The 14,435-nt window shown below is 39.2% G+C and overlaps 1 pseudogene; it reads right to left on the minus strand.

Moving 5' to 3' along the window:
* Positions 1-1,594: 1,594 nt before the first annotated feature.
* LOC131491162 (small ribosomal subunit protein uS15m-like) lies at positions 1,595-13,413 on the minus strand (annotated as a pseudogene).
* Positions 13,414-14,435: the final 1,022 nt, after the last annotated feature.

The following is a 14,435-nucleotide window of genomic DNA, read 5'->3' on the forward strand; positions in this document are numbered from 1 at the left end:
AAACTGTCCTTTGTCTCATGTCTACCAGCAACATCCATGAAATTGTGACAAGCTAACATGGTGGTTTGCAAGTAAGGCATAATTTTAGACCCTTTGAAGTTTTTAATACTGGCTGATAAAGATGTAGGAACAAAAGTTTTCGTCATTTTGGCTCAGGATGGCAAATACTAAAGTATATACAGATCAAGTATTTGAGTCTTACTGAAACAACTGTGACTTGGAAGAGGTCATGATTCTTGCTTTAAAAAGTTCCTTTCGGAGGTGCCTGTGTGGCTCAGTCAGTTGAGTGTCCAAATCTTGATTTTTGCTCAGGTCATGATCCCAGAGATGTGCGATCAAACCCTGTGTCAGGGCTGAGCTCCAGGCTCCGCACAGAACCTGCTTGAGATTCTCGTGCTCTGTCTCTCCCTCTGCCCCTCCTCACCTTGTGCATGCATGCAAGCTCTCCCTCTAAAGAAATGTTTTTTTTTTTTGTTTTTTGCAGAAGGGATTACCTATTTCAGTAATGAATTTACTAACTCATGCTCAGTAGATACATATTCTGATTATACCATGCAAAGAATTTTACATACATAACTTCTTTCACTCTTGAGAGAAACCAATGAAGTAAGACACATCAAATCTCAGGCTTTAGACAGCCATAGCTACTGTCTCTTCTCATCTTGCTCTGGGCTTCTTGGTCCTTCCACAACTTTTTTCCACATGGTTACTCTAGTTCTTACCTTATCCATGTGGAACAGCTTAGGGTCTCAGAGCAATGCAAGATTCCAGATAAAACTCCATGGCACTGTTTTCTTCTTCAATGACTGGCATTCTGTGGATGGGCCCTCCTTGTCAGCATGCACAGACATGAGAAAGTCAACTCTCTGTGCGGATACACTTCGTTTAACTTTACCTCTGACCTTAATGAACTCAGGCCAAAACAAATCCATTCCATCCCAGACAAACCAGAGTCCTTTTCCCAAAACTCATTATTTGTGGTTACAGTAGAGTAAAAGTATTTTTCTGAAGCCAAGTGTATTTTGGGGTCGGTTTCCTTGATTTTGAGTATAAATGTTAGTGCTAATATGTACTTTTGTATGCCTATCAATTGCCACAAACTGTGTTATGTGCAATACATAATCTCAGTTTTCATAATAACACAAAAGAAACTTGTTCCATCAGGATTAAGCAAATTGCAGTATAGTTAAGCAGTAGAATTTAGTCATTAAAAGCTTTGGTTCTGGAATCAGGCTGGATACAGATTTAAATTCTTGTTATACCTTCTACTAGCTTTGATGACTCAATTGCTAAGCCTGTTTCCTACATGTGTAAGGAGAATAAGAATACCTATTTTATAAAAATATGGTGAGGATTTAGTAAGTATGCTTCCAGATGTGTTGAATAATGTTTTCTGAATAGTAATTTCCCAGTAAATGGTTGCTGTTATTAATCCCAAGTTAAAGTAAAAAGTGAGTCCATGACTACCGAGACTACCAGATAAAATACAGGGCATGCAGTTAAACTGAACTTCAGGTAAAAAAAAAATAATAATAAAATAAAATAATTTCTTTAGTATGAGTAAATTGCAAATATTGAATGGGACATCCTAATGCTAACTCTGATAAAACTTATTGGTTTTCTTTGCCTCTGGTCCTGCTCTGGAAAGGCTCTCTGGGTTTTTCTGGCCTTGTTTCCCAGCTACAATTTTTACGGCCCTTTCTGCTTCTTTAGCTTGTGTATCTCCCAGACAACTCAAACTCACAGAGCCCTCCTTGTCACCCAGCAGGAGTGGGCTTTCTGGTATTACAGGGGGGGAAAGGTATACTCAGTCCTCAGCTGCTTGCACATCTTGTGGAAAACACTGTAGTTGGTCTTATGGAAGCTTTTGAGCATCTTTTTCCTCTGGTTGATGCTTATGAGCACATAGTGCTTGTGGGCTTTGTCCTTGCGAAATTTCTCATGCATTCTTCATAATTGCAAATCTTGACAGGGCAACAATTCCAGCCTCCAGGGAGTTGGTGTCCTCAGGGTCCACCACAATCTTATTCGTCAACTGCTCTTGCTTGATTTTTAGCTGCTGCTTCTAGTTGGCCATTTCCAAAGACAAGAATCTTCTTACAGCATTATCAAACTTCTCAATTTCAGGAATGTTCTGGTAGTCTTTGAGCAGCATGGAAGGGGGAAGGTTATCTTCTTGGCCTGGTTGGGCTGATTTCTGGGTGGCATATCTGTGAAGAGCCAGGAGGATGATGCCCCAAGGAGGGGAAGGAAGGCTCCACCGGTGGGAGGGAGGCCTGGCACATGCTCTGCCTGGCAGCCCAAGGACTGGGACCTGAGCAACCCCAGGACCTTACATGCCATCTTCTGTATGCTGACTTGTGACCCCACAGAGTCAGCACCAAGGCTGCCATCCCTTTTGCAGCATGGACTGGGTTCAAATTCCTTCTTCTTCTTCTTTTTTTTGATAATCCAATGTAGCTAGATATGTTATAGTTTTATTTCCTAAATATGATCACCCTAGCTCAAGGTTAATTTCTCCCAAAAACCGTACTCTGCCCATTGGCCCATTAAAGGAAAATTGGTTATTTCCATACTGTCAACACATTTTTTATCATACATTTCTATTTCCTTTGTTTCTCATTACTTTTTAACCGCTATTGGAAAGTAACTGAGAGAAGGAAGATGTGAAGAAATTAAAATTGCACAATATTGTTAGTATCCCTGGCAGAATTTAAGGAAATGGAAGAAGCTGAGTTAAATGATACAAAAAAAAAAATTGAGGCGCTAACTTTACTTGGGAAGCTTGTCTTGAGTTCTCCACGTGCGGTTAGTTACCCCATCTGTGTGCCATACAGTACTCAGAAATGTTGCTATGTCACTTTATCACCAAGGTTCTCAAAGATGGGCTATCACCCATGGGCTATCACCCTTGGAGGGCTTGGTAAACCAGAGATTGCTGGGCCCCATTCTCAGGGATTCTGATTCAGTAGATCTGGGGCGGGCCTTGAAGAATCTGCATCTAACATGGTTCTGTGTGCTATTGAGCCCATTAGTCCAGGGGCCACACTCTGTGGACTTGGCTTCTACTCTGTCAGTTTACTCCTTTGACTACAATGGTGAGATCTTTAATGAAGCTAGCATTGACTTCCCAAAATTCAATTTTCTGAAAGTCAATTCACCAAAGATCAGCTCACTAACTCATTGCGGATTTGTTCTCAGTATGTTTAGTTTGTCTTTGCCCTGTCTCTGTTCTGCCCATGTTTCTGCCCTAGTGTAGGCCCTGAACAAAATATGGCTGTGGTGAACTCCTTTAGATTCTATGTTTGTCAGACAATCTCTGTGGCTGGCCCAGAGGTGGGCACACAGGGGGGATAGGGCATATATCCACCGCTAGATGTTAAATAATATGCGTGCGCGTGCGCACACACACACACACACACACACACACTTGTTAAAAGGAAAACACATCCCATTATCTAAAGGACAGGTGCAAAAAGTAAGCACAAAGGTAAAATAAATTTTTTTTTCATTTGGTGAAATAAGCTTTTGTTGATTTAGTCCCTTAGTGAATTGATAGGAGACTGTTGTTGTTGTTCCCATGTTGCCGTTAAACTGACTTTGATCTTTTCTTGGGAAAGAAATTGTCTTGTTTATAGAACCACAATACATTAAACAATATGTAACATTTATAAGTACTTAATTTTTTCTAATTATTGAATAAATGTGTTTATACAACTCAATTAGCCATGATATTCTTGAATCTTATGACTAATGAAGGAATATGGTTCAAATATCAGATTGGAAGAAAATTAGCAGTTTTTTTTTTTTTCTGTAAGGTGAGCCAAAAAGTTACCATTATTTGATTCAGTGTAATATTTCCAAATGAAAAGTGTGTTTCTCGGGAGTAGCTTTTGTTCTTTGAGACTATGATTCAGTAAATCCTAATTTTCTTCTGGCTACAATTCTTGTACTGATTTAAAGTGCAAGGATGTTAGAGAAGTTAGAAATGGCATTGGGGGGAAAAAGTCAAAATCAGGTTGTCTACATTATTACTCTGCCTCTTGAAGCTACAGTAATGTGGGTTTTTTTCTGCTGAGCTGGAATACTTCTGGTTATAGTGTAAGATATGTCAAGGAGATGATGATGATCACAATTCATTTGAGGAGCTTAAATAACACCCAGTTGAACATGCGGAAGACAGAACTGCTGTGTCTCAATGTGCCACAAATTAGGAATTTCCTTTATCTCTTTCCTACATAGTTTGGGAAGAAAGTATTATATGTTCTGGAAATCTTTCAAAAACTAATAACCTTCTCAAAGTCATCTTACATCATAGAATCTCATAATTGGAAGGGACTTGAAATATTACAGGGCTAAAATACACTTAAAATAGAGCTTCTTTTTGGTATTATCCCTGCCTATTTTTCTCTCAGGTGACAGGGAGATCACTACTGTCCAAAGCATCTACACAAGAGGTTTAGTTGCAATAAAATTCTTTTTGTCTTGGGCTAAAATCTGATTTTACTTTCCAATATTGGTAGTTCATTTATTCACTTACTAATTTATCTCAATATGTACAGTCATAACCATTCTCTGATCAGGGAATAGGCACTGGCCTACAAAGTTGGAAAGCTATGGTCTTTGGTCTCTATTATCTTTTAGTTTAGTGGGAAAAGAAACATGGAAGTAAATACTCTATAAAGAAAGATTGATTTAATGAGGGTACATACAAAGTGCAGTGAGTACTTAATAGAAAGAGTCCCTAAATCAGCCTTGGGGGGGGGATGGAGAAGGCATTAGGAGTAGGTAATACTTTACTACTGGAACAATAAGTTGCATTGTAGGCAGGGAAATACCATGTACAAAGGCCAAGATAGGAAAATCTGTTCTGGAGCATAGACAGTGTACGTATGCATTGGAGGTGGTAGGAGGAGGAAGTTGGAAGCTGCAGAAATGGAAGTTCACAAAGCGGGACATGCAAGTAGGAACCGAGTATTCGAAGGAGTTTATTTTTTACCCTGTGGGAGGCACTGAAAGATATTAAGAAGTAACACAATTATATTTTCTTATAAAAAACCCACAAACTTTGGGAACACCCTATAAAATACGTTAGTGTGGGATGGGACCAAATAGAGACATGAGAAGCTCATTGCAATTGTCCAGACCAGACTAGAAAAAAAGTAGAAGGGAGAGGGGTGAATAGATTTGAAATGTATTCATTGACTAGTTCCAGAATAATTGGGAAGATTTGATGACCGTTTTTGAAGTAAAAGGGAGATGAACCATATTTCACATGAATTCAAGTTTTGTGAATTAGATCCTTACTCCTCATGGACCAGCAGCATGGGTATTCTCAGGGAATTTGTTAAAAATGCAGACTTTTGGGCCTCACTCTAGACCTACTGAGTCAGAATCTGCATTTTAACTGGATCCCCAGGTGGTGCTTTTGTATACTGAAGCTTGAGAAGCACTCTCTGAAACAAAAGATTGGACAAGAATGCCATACCTTGAAGCACAAAGCCCCCAGAGGAAAACACAGTAGGTTCTTTTCAGGGCTTAATTGTTCAGAGTCAGAGAGAGGGGATAATTTCAGTTTAGGCATATTGAAGAGTTTGATCTGTCTGTGGAAATCTGACTGAACAAGCCATTATATACAGGATCTCAGAGCTCATGGTGAATAGCATTTCAACAACCAACAGATCATAGGAAACAGTGAAAATTAAGATATTGGAGGGGATTGCCCCAAAATGTAGGCAGCCTGCAATCCATTACTTTATGACACTGATTTTAGGTTCCTAATCATTGAAAAGAGAACATTTTCAAGTCTGTTTCTTTGATTTGAACCATTTGGTAGCTAGTCTGCAAAGATAGTCTCAAACAATCCTTCCCTTCTTACATGTCCATGCTACTCTTCACATTAAGAGGCGGGGGCTTATTTACCTTCTCCTTGAAACTGTACTGTCCTTAAGACTGGCTTTGCCAAAGAGGAGGCATCAGAAGTGACCTCCAAGCACTTCCAAGCCCGGGCCTTAAGAGGATGAGCACCATGGGGCACCTGGATGACTCAGTCATAAGAACTGTGTGACTCTTGATCTGGGGGTTGTGACTTCAAGCCCCATGTTGGCTATAGAGATCACTTAAATAAATGAAACTTAGAAGATGCTCCTCCTCCTTTTTAAAAATTTCCTCAAAGTCTAAGCAGTGTGGAGAGGACATGTGGAAGAAAACTGAGACACTACTATCATCATAAACTGCTGAACTCCCAGCTGACAGCACCAAATGCAACCATGTGAATAGCCCATCTTGGATGTGCCAGCCTAGTCAAGGGCCAGACGGCTGCAGCCCCAGCAGACCTCACATGCAATAGAACTGCCAGGCTAAAATGAGTTCAGTCAACCCACAGGGCCATCATATTTAGCAAAACAGATTTTGTTTTAGGCAGTTAAGTACTGGGGTTGATTTGTTACACAGTAATGAATAATAGAAACCATTTAGCTCCTCACATTTTTTAAACAATGTTACCTCTGGGCAGTTAGTTGGACACAGGGCAGGCAGGCAGGCTTCCATTTGAAAATGAACAGAAAACATGTTTACATACATGCTAATACATGATAGATGAAAAAAAAATGGTAATGTTTACTACTTACAGTTAAAACCCAGGCACAAATTTAGAGGAGTCTCTTGATGCTATTAGTTGATTTCACTCCCCAGTTGTCTTTCCTTCTCTCACCTCTCCATTCCTGTTACTTTAGTCCAGTCAGTCATGTGTTACACGGAATACAGTGAAGACCTTTGCACCTTCAGTTTTGCCGACTTAATTATCTTAATGTCACCAGAGGGCTCTTCCTAAAGATTGCTTTGAACATAGAATTCAATGTTGCATCATCAACAATAGAATTAATAACATCATTCATTCATTCTTCAGTTATGCTCCTTATTCAGTTATGCTCCTAAGCACGAAGGTTATTCATGATCTTAGTTGAATCTAATTTTCCAGTCATCCCCTCTCCTTCCATGAACCTCCTCCTCCTTTACAGTGAGTTTTTGGTTCTGTCTACACTGAGCCATCTTCTGTTCTCCACATTTTCCTGGGTCTTACTCCTTTACTCCTCTATGCATTTTCCTGGGTCTTACTGCTTTACTCTGGTAATTACAAACCTCTCTCAAGGTTCAGGTGAAACACCACTTCCTTGGTTCAGGGGTTTTCTATACCACTACTCAGCTAATGGCCTACTTCCTTTGAATCTAGTGTCTTTTTCAGCCATTTTCACTAACTTGAAAGCATTATATTTTGTGTACACGGTGTTAAATACTTTGCACACAGTGTGTCTCTTAGTCCACAAGACAAATAACAAAAAACCTAGAGGTAATATTACTATTTCCATTTCATAGATAAGAAAACTAAGACACATGGGGATTATGTAACTTGCCCAAAGTCATAGAGTTGTTAAACAAAGCTAGACTTCCAGTCCATGCTTTTTGGACTCGACAGCTGAAACGTTAAGCACCAAATTATGTGGTCTTTTTCTATAGAGCACATTTTAGTCTCATTTGTACCCTTAATGGTCATTAAAGGTCTGTCACCCACTAGACATAAAGCTCCTTGAAAGAACGAGAGTTCCCATAATCTCTGCACTTAGCAGGGTGTTCACTATTTCTTTGCTAAGCGATTTGCTAAATTGATATACTTTAATCTAGATTAGTGAGGTGTGCCATTCAAAATAATTTTCTATATGCCTTACACTGTTTGAGTTGCCAAGGGGGGGGAGAGAAGGAAAATTATACCCCAGTGTTCCCTGACTTAAAACTTGTAATAAAACTGAAAAGGGAGACAGATGTTACTACCACTCCACCAGTATAGATGGAGTTAAAATGTGCTTTAGCAGAGCTCTTTTTCCAATTGATCGCTCTCTGTGTAAGCACTTCCTATATATTTTCTATTCCTTCCATGTTAATGGGGACCAGTGTTCCCAAAGTTTATATGCATTGCAATAGAAGGTGTTACCCAAGAAAGGAGGGGACAAAAGCACTTACTGCATGGTGAGGTCTAATAATAGACAACTTATTCACCTGGCATTTACTACATTAACATTCAGGATGAGCTCATTGTTTTGGCAACCAGCATGCTGCTTACTCCTAGGGGGAAAGAAAACGCATCTTTTTCCATTTGGCACTGTCCTGCTCCCACCCTCCATCGTCATGAAAGCTCTTCCTCTACCCCAGTGTTAAGTACTAGCAATGACAGCCTTGCTAATGTGGGGACTACTTGGTAAATTACCAATTGAAAGCGTATGTTTTGGGTAGGATAGAGAAACATTGAAAACTGGAATACCTCAAAGGTTCTCCATGGTCTTTCCTGAATGCCCGGGGTTCTATCTACCACAATACAAAAGATGATGTAAGCTCCAGATCTTCTCCTTAAGAAAAAGATCCTCCAACAATATTTTACATGGTTTCAGTGGAATGTTTCATGAACGACCAGGGATCCAAGGACTTGTTATTTGTAATCAGTCTTGGAGGATTAAAAAAAGATTTCCTTTTCCCCTTCCCAGTCTATACCCTAACCCCTTGTCCTAAGTCCTTTCTGGCTATGTCTCATCCTTCTCTTCATGTTCTAGCAATTTCTGCGCTTTTTGATAATATAGCTTTGTGGTTTCTCATGAATCAATGCATTTGCATATTCTGAGCTTTCTGGGGTTTGCCTGTAATGCATACTTATCACCAACCTTCCAGACCTGGCTCAAGCACTTAGTACTTTGAAATTCTTTCCCACATTCTGGGCCATTTTAGGCTTTTCTTTCTGTATATTCCCATTACATCTATAGAAAGGATCATCAAACTGCACTGTAACTGCTAGTATATGTCCTTGCTCACCAGTACTCCTTTATGGCTGGAACCCTATTTATACATTTTTTTTAAGTTTATTTATTTACTTTGAAAGAGTGAGCAAGAAAGCAAGCTGGGCAGGGGTAGAGAGGGAGAGAGGGAGAAAATCTCAAGCTCCACACTGCCAGCCCAGAGCCCAATGCAGGGCTGGATCCCGTGAACTGTGAGATCATGACCTGAGACGAAATCTAGTCACATGCTTAACCAACTGAGCTACTCAGGCGCCCCTCTATTTATACATTTTTGCATTCCTATGCTATAGTATGTAAAGGAACTGATCAAGTTTTCTGTTTAACAATGGCTATAATGTAGCTCTCTATTTCAATAATTTTTTTGGAGAGAACTTTGAATTGATTGAATTTAAGTCCTCTCTGGCACCTTCTGGCTAATCAGACAAGGAGAGGAAGATCTATAGTGGGAGGCAACCCTTTCCTCCAGGACCACACAACTTGGGGGGATTCTGCAAAAAGGAGACAAGAATCCAAACAGGTGTAGTTGTCAGCAGCTAAGAGAAGGAAATATGGGGAATTATTGTTTAATGGATACAGAGTTTTAGCTTTGTGAGGTGAAAAGAATTTTGGAGATGGCAGTGGTGATGGTTACAGAACAGTGTGAAATGACACTGAACTGTACACTTAAAAATGTTTAAGAGGCTAAATTTTAGGTTATGTGCATTTTATTTAAAAATTTAAGATAACTAAAAAAATGCAACTAGGAAAGATATTAACAATCAAAAAATGGTAAGTGTTCATAAAAGGGCCCAAGAGAAGAGCTTATACATCACTTTCAGCTCTGGAGGCTCCAAGAGTACTTTGCTGCTGTGGGGTCTTAGAAGAATCACTTTACCTCTCCAAGGCACAGAGTAAACCAGATTGCTCCTGGCAAACCTTTGTTGACTTTCTGCTACCTGAACCTGTGCGGCTTTTTTGGTGTCTCTTTGTTTTCCAGGTCTACTCTTGTAAACTTCTGTCAATGGGATGGGTCCCTAATAATTTTTCCATAAATTATTTTTCTGCTTAAGATAGACAGTCTGTTTCCTTTGCATTTAACCAGAAACCCTGAGTAATAAAGATTTTTATTTAAACAAGTCTTCAAGAAGAGATCCTAAGAGGGGAAAAGCATCCAAAATAAGATGTGGGAACCTTATGAAGTTATCTCCCACATAGAGATTTTCTCTAAATACACACTTTAAATTATTCCTTGGAAGATCTAAGTTTTTTTAAATAATGTTTGTGTAAATTATCCTTCAATATTCAACACCTTTAAAAATTGTCACACTTTCTCATGCCTTCCTTGATATCTCCCACTACCTTCTTCTTAGTTATGTAACTTACCTTCATTGCTCTATTGACTGAACTGTGTCATTGACTCAATTGAGATGTCCATGAGAAAAGAGATATATTAAACATATGTCTACCCTTGGTACCTAGGGAGTTCCTGGAATCTAGAGCAGTAATGAAAGAATTAATGAATGAGGTGGAATGTGAGTGGATGAGTAAAGGAATTGCTGAGTATAGTCAATTTGGACTGAAGATTCTGTTCACCTTCTGATTGATTTCCCTTTCCCCCTCAAGCTTTCTGGACTGCATACATTCTTTTTGAAGTCCCATTACCACAGTCAACATTTGCACCATGGCTAATAAATTAGCATCACTTTGAAAACAAAAATGATTCCATTTTGCACTTGGAATGTGGTCTGAGAATTAGAAAGGGCAGGGGTGTTACTTGCCCTGAGGCCTGGAAAGTCTCTTGGTGTTTTATTAGGTAACAATTTCTGTTTTTACTGGATTTTCTGGTCACTAGCCCCTGGGAACCTGAATGAATGCCAAAAGTAAAAAAATAAAACCGCATGCTCCCTGCTACTTAGAGACCATATAACCTCCTAAGAAGTATCTATGATTGCAATTAGAGGCATCTATGATTGTAATTGGGAGCCTGGCTTGTTAAAGCGAAAAGACAAGCAAAAGTAGGTCAATGTTATGACTTGGCTAGATGCAACTGGTACCACATTCCCTTCCTGCTGGTCCCGCTTGTGGGAAAGTCCTAGAAATGAGTGAAATAGAAATGTCTATTTCTCAGAATGACTTTCTAAAACATGAATATCATAGCAGCAATCAGAAAATGGGTTTTCTTTTTTAAAACCTTATATTTAAAACATATATGACAAAAAATGTTTCACAGAGACAATAAAAAAATGGATTCTCTTTTCAGTGATGTGTGTCAGGAAAGTAGCACTAATTTTTCAGAACCTTGGGGGTGATCTGATGGTACAGTATTGGTCTTGTTCCTTTTTAATACCCACATTGGGCTTTTTCATAAATCATCCCTTTGTTGTTATGTTGGAAACCAGAGCATCTCTGTGTCCTGCACCATAGTGTAGTAGTTGAAGGATTAACTCAGGAGTTGGAAGATCTAGGACAGCTTCTATCTCCACATTTCACAGATCAGTGACTCTAAGCCAGTTAACATCTCAGAGCTTTAGTTTCAAATCAAGGATGTTGATGGCTGTCCTACTTAACTACCTTCCTCCTACACTTTTAAAAGCCACAGAGAATGCCAAGTCTGTCAAAATATTCAGTAGGCCAAAAGATATTGTCAAAACGGAACAGATGACAAAAATATAGTGGGGGGGGGGGGAGGAAAGGCCATTTTCCACTTGGCTCCCCAGTTGACCTCTTAAGAACCTCCAGTAAACCATGGAACCTTCACAGTGGGGCTACAGAAAGTGTGGAGCAGAGAAACAAACCCAGGGTTTGGTGACTGGCAGATCTGGTTCACATCATTCAAGGAATCTATGCTTTCTGGACCTTGATTTCCCATTTGTAAAAACAGATGATAATGCCTACCGTAAAAGGATTCCTAAGGGGTGGGGGTAGATGAAATAATGGAACAAAACCGTGCCTGAAACATAGGAGGTCCTTGGTTTTAACTTTCTCTATCTCAGTTAGGATTTTAAGGGGGGTGGGACAAAAGGAGTTGATAGAGGAAATTCTGCTCTGGGTTACCCATGGTCATTATAGAAATTTGCCCACTTGATTTTAACTGTTAATGGCAATTAAAGAAGACTAAGAGGGGTTTCTCTGAGAAATTAACAAATGTGGCAAAAACAAAAAATTATTCCCTAGGAGAAAAATTGTACCATCAACAGTGAATAAGAGCACAGGTACAGAGTCATACAAAAGAGCTATAACAGTTCCCTGGCTGAAGATTCCGACTTTAATCTGATTAAATGTATTTACATAGTTAAAAGAGATGCCCCTGAATTTAAGGTATAGTGGTCAAGTAACAAAAACATACAGAAAAGTTATGTAGGTGGCAGGGACACAGTCCTTTTTAGTTTTATTCTCCAGTGACAAATTATTAGTGAAGAAGCTGCAAGTATTATGGCCCCATTGGCAAGGTGACCCTCAAGTAGAGGAGGAGAGCTGTGTTAGTTTTATAGCAGGCAACTCAGTATAGGAATTACATAACTGTACACATATTACATAATAGGAATTATTACTGAGTTGTAACACAGACCGAGGTTTAAATCTTGGCCCTGGCATTTACTAGCAGAGTAAATGTGGCCAGGCTATTTAACTTCTTAACCCTCAGTTTCCTAATGTGCGAAATGGGGATGATAATATACTCAACCCATAAGGTCGTTGTGAGGAGTAAATGCCAGGATATATGTAAATTACCTCTCATAGTGATTGACGTCTTGAAAATACTCAATACTAGCCTTTTTAATCGTTATTTGAACTTATTTACATTAAACACTAGTACTATTCTGTTAATTCTTCTGAGTTTGATTGTCCACTTTTTTTTTAATTTTTTTTTTTTTTTTTTGAGAGAGACAGAATGAGTGGGAGATGGGCAGAGAGAGGGAGATACAGAATCTGAAGCAGGCTCCAGGCTCTGAGCTGTCAGCACAGAGCCTGACACAGGGCCCAAGCCTACGAGCCCTGAGATCATGATCTGAGCCAAAGTCTGAAGCTTAACTGACTGAGTCACCCAGGTGCCCCTGATTGCTCATTTTTGAAGAGCTTCTCAACTTTCCTAGGTTGGTTTGGCTATAAAGAAGAAATGCAATGATTATTATGGCTTATGTGATTATATTTCTCATTATAAATTTACCTATCATTTTCTCTGACAATTTTCTCTGTAATTTAAATCTAGGCTAATGCCTGCAGGTAATACTTGAAGGAATATAGGGTTAGATCCCGACCTGTGTTGAATTAACAATGGAAAACACCTCCTAATGGGCCTCCTGGAAGTCTGCAAACAGGCAATTCCTGGCTGCACCCCATGGGACCATAAGTGCTATCAGTGAGCAATTCAGAAGGGGAAATTTGGTGGAGTTGTCACGGTCTTATTTGGCTTATTCAGTATCTTCAAACCATGAGTTCATTAGACTAAATTTAAAAAAAAAGTTGTTTCTTGAAATTTAGCATGCTTGGAAGGCTTCTTAAAGCTCAGATTACTGATCCTGCTCTCTGCTCCTAAGAGTACCTGATTGAACACATCTGCATCATGGTCTGGGGATCGGGGTCCAATAATTGGCATTTCCAACAAATTCTCAGGTGATGCTGATGTTGCTAGTCTGCAGGTCTCATTTAAGAGTCACTGCTCTAAAGTGAGTAAATGAATATCTATTTCAGGGTAACCATTTTTAAAAAATGTTAAAACATTTGTTGAATGTCTGTCATGTTCAGGCACCATGCTGGATTTTGGATATACAAGAATAAGCACCTACTAGGAGACAGATAAATAAACCAGAATGCCAGTAATTGGAAAAGTTAAATTGGCAATCCAATTAAACCACTTCATTTGGTTGGCCTTTCCTCTCAAGAAGAATCTATATGGAAATTCAGTCAATCTGAGTAGCTTGTTTGGAAACAGTTAAGAAGAAAGATGTTGAATAATATTAATGAGCAGGGCTGTAGTAGGAGAGGAATGTTTAGGTCTCTGACTACTTCTCTGACATTTAAACCTGTTTCTTTTCTTGCTTATTCCCCCCAAAGGAGTTTTTAGTCTTCTTAGATTGGGTCCCTTTACTAGGTATTGTGTGTGACTTTGTTTCTGTTTCTACATTTTTCTTCTATGCATTTGGATGGATAAGGTAAACCTTATGTGTCTTTTTAGGACACATCCTGCCACGTTGATTTTTGGCTAAAAGAATAGAAAGACTTTTGTGGCCTTTGGGGCTATAGCAAGTCCTCCAACCCAGAATCACCATCTCAGTTTTCCAGTATAAATTTCTTTAAAAAAAATATACGGTGTGTGTGTGTTGAGCAGTTTTAGGTTCACAGCAAAATTGGACAGAAAGTACAGAAAGTTGCCTCATACCCTCAGTCCCTACACAGACAAAGCTTCCGCCACTATCAGTATCCTGCACCAGAGTGGTATATTTGTTAGAACTGATAAATCTATATTGACACATCATTAACGCCCAGTCCATAGTTTACCTTAGGGCTCATTCTTGGCCTTGTACATTCTATGAGTTTGGAAAAATGTGCAATGATGTGTATTCACCATTATAGTATCCTGCAGAGTAGTTCAACTGCCCTAAAAATTTTCTGTTTTAC

Source organism: Neofelis nebulosa, chromosome 2 (genome assembly GCF_028018385.1).
Source record: "Neofelis nebulosa isolate mNeoNeb1 chromosome 2, mNeoNeb1.pri, whole genome shotgun sequence".
Lineage (NCBI taxonomy): Eukaryota > Metazoa > Chordata > Mammalia > Carnivora > Felidae > Neofelis > Neofelis nebulosa.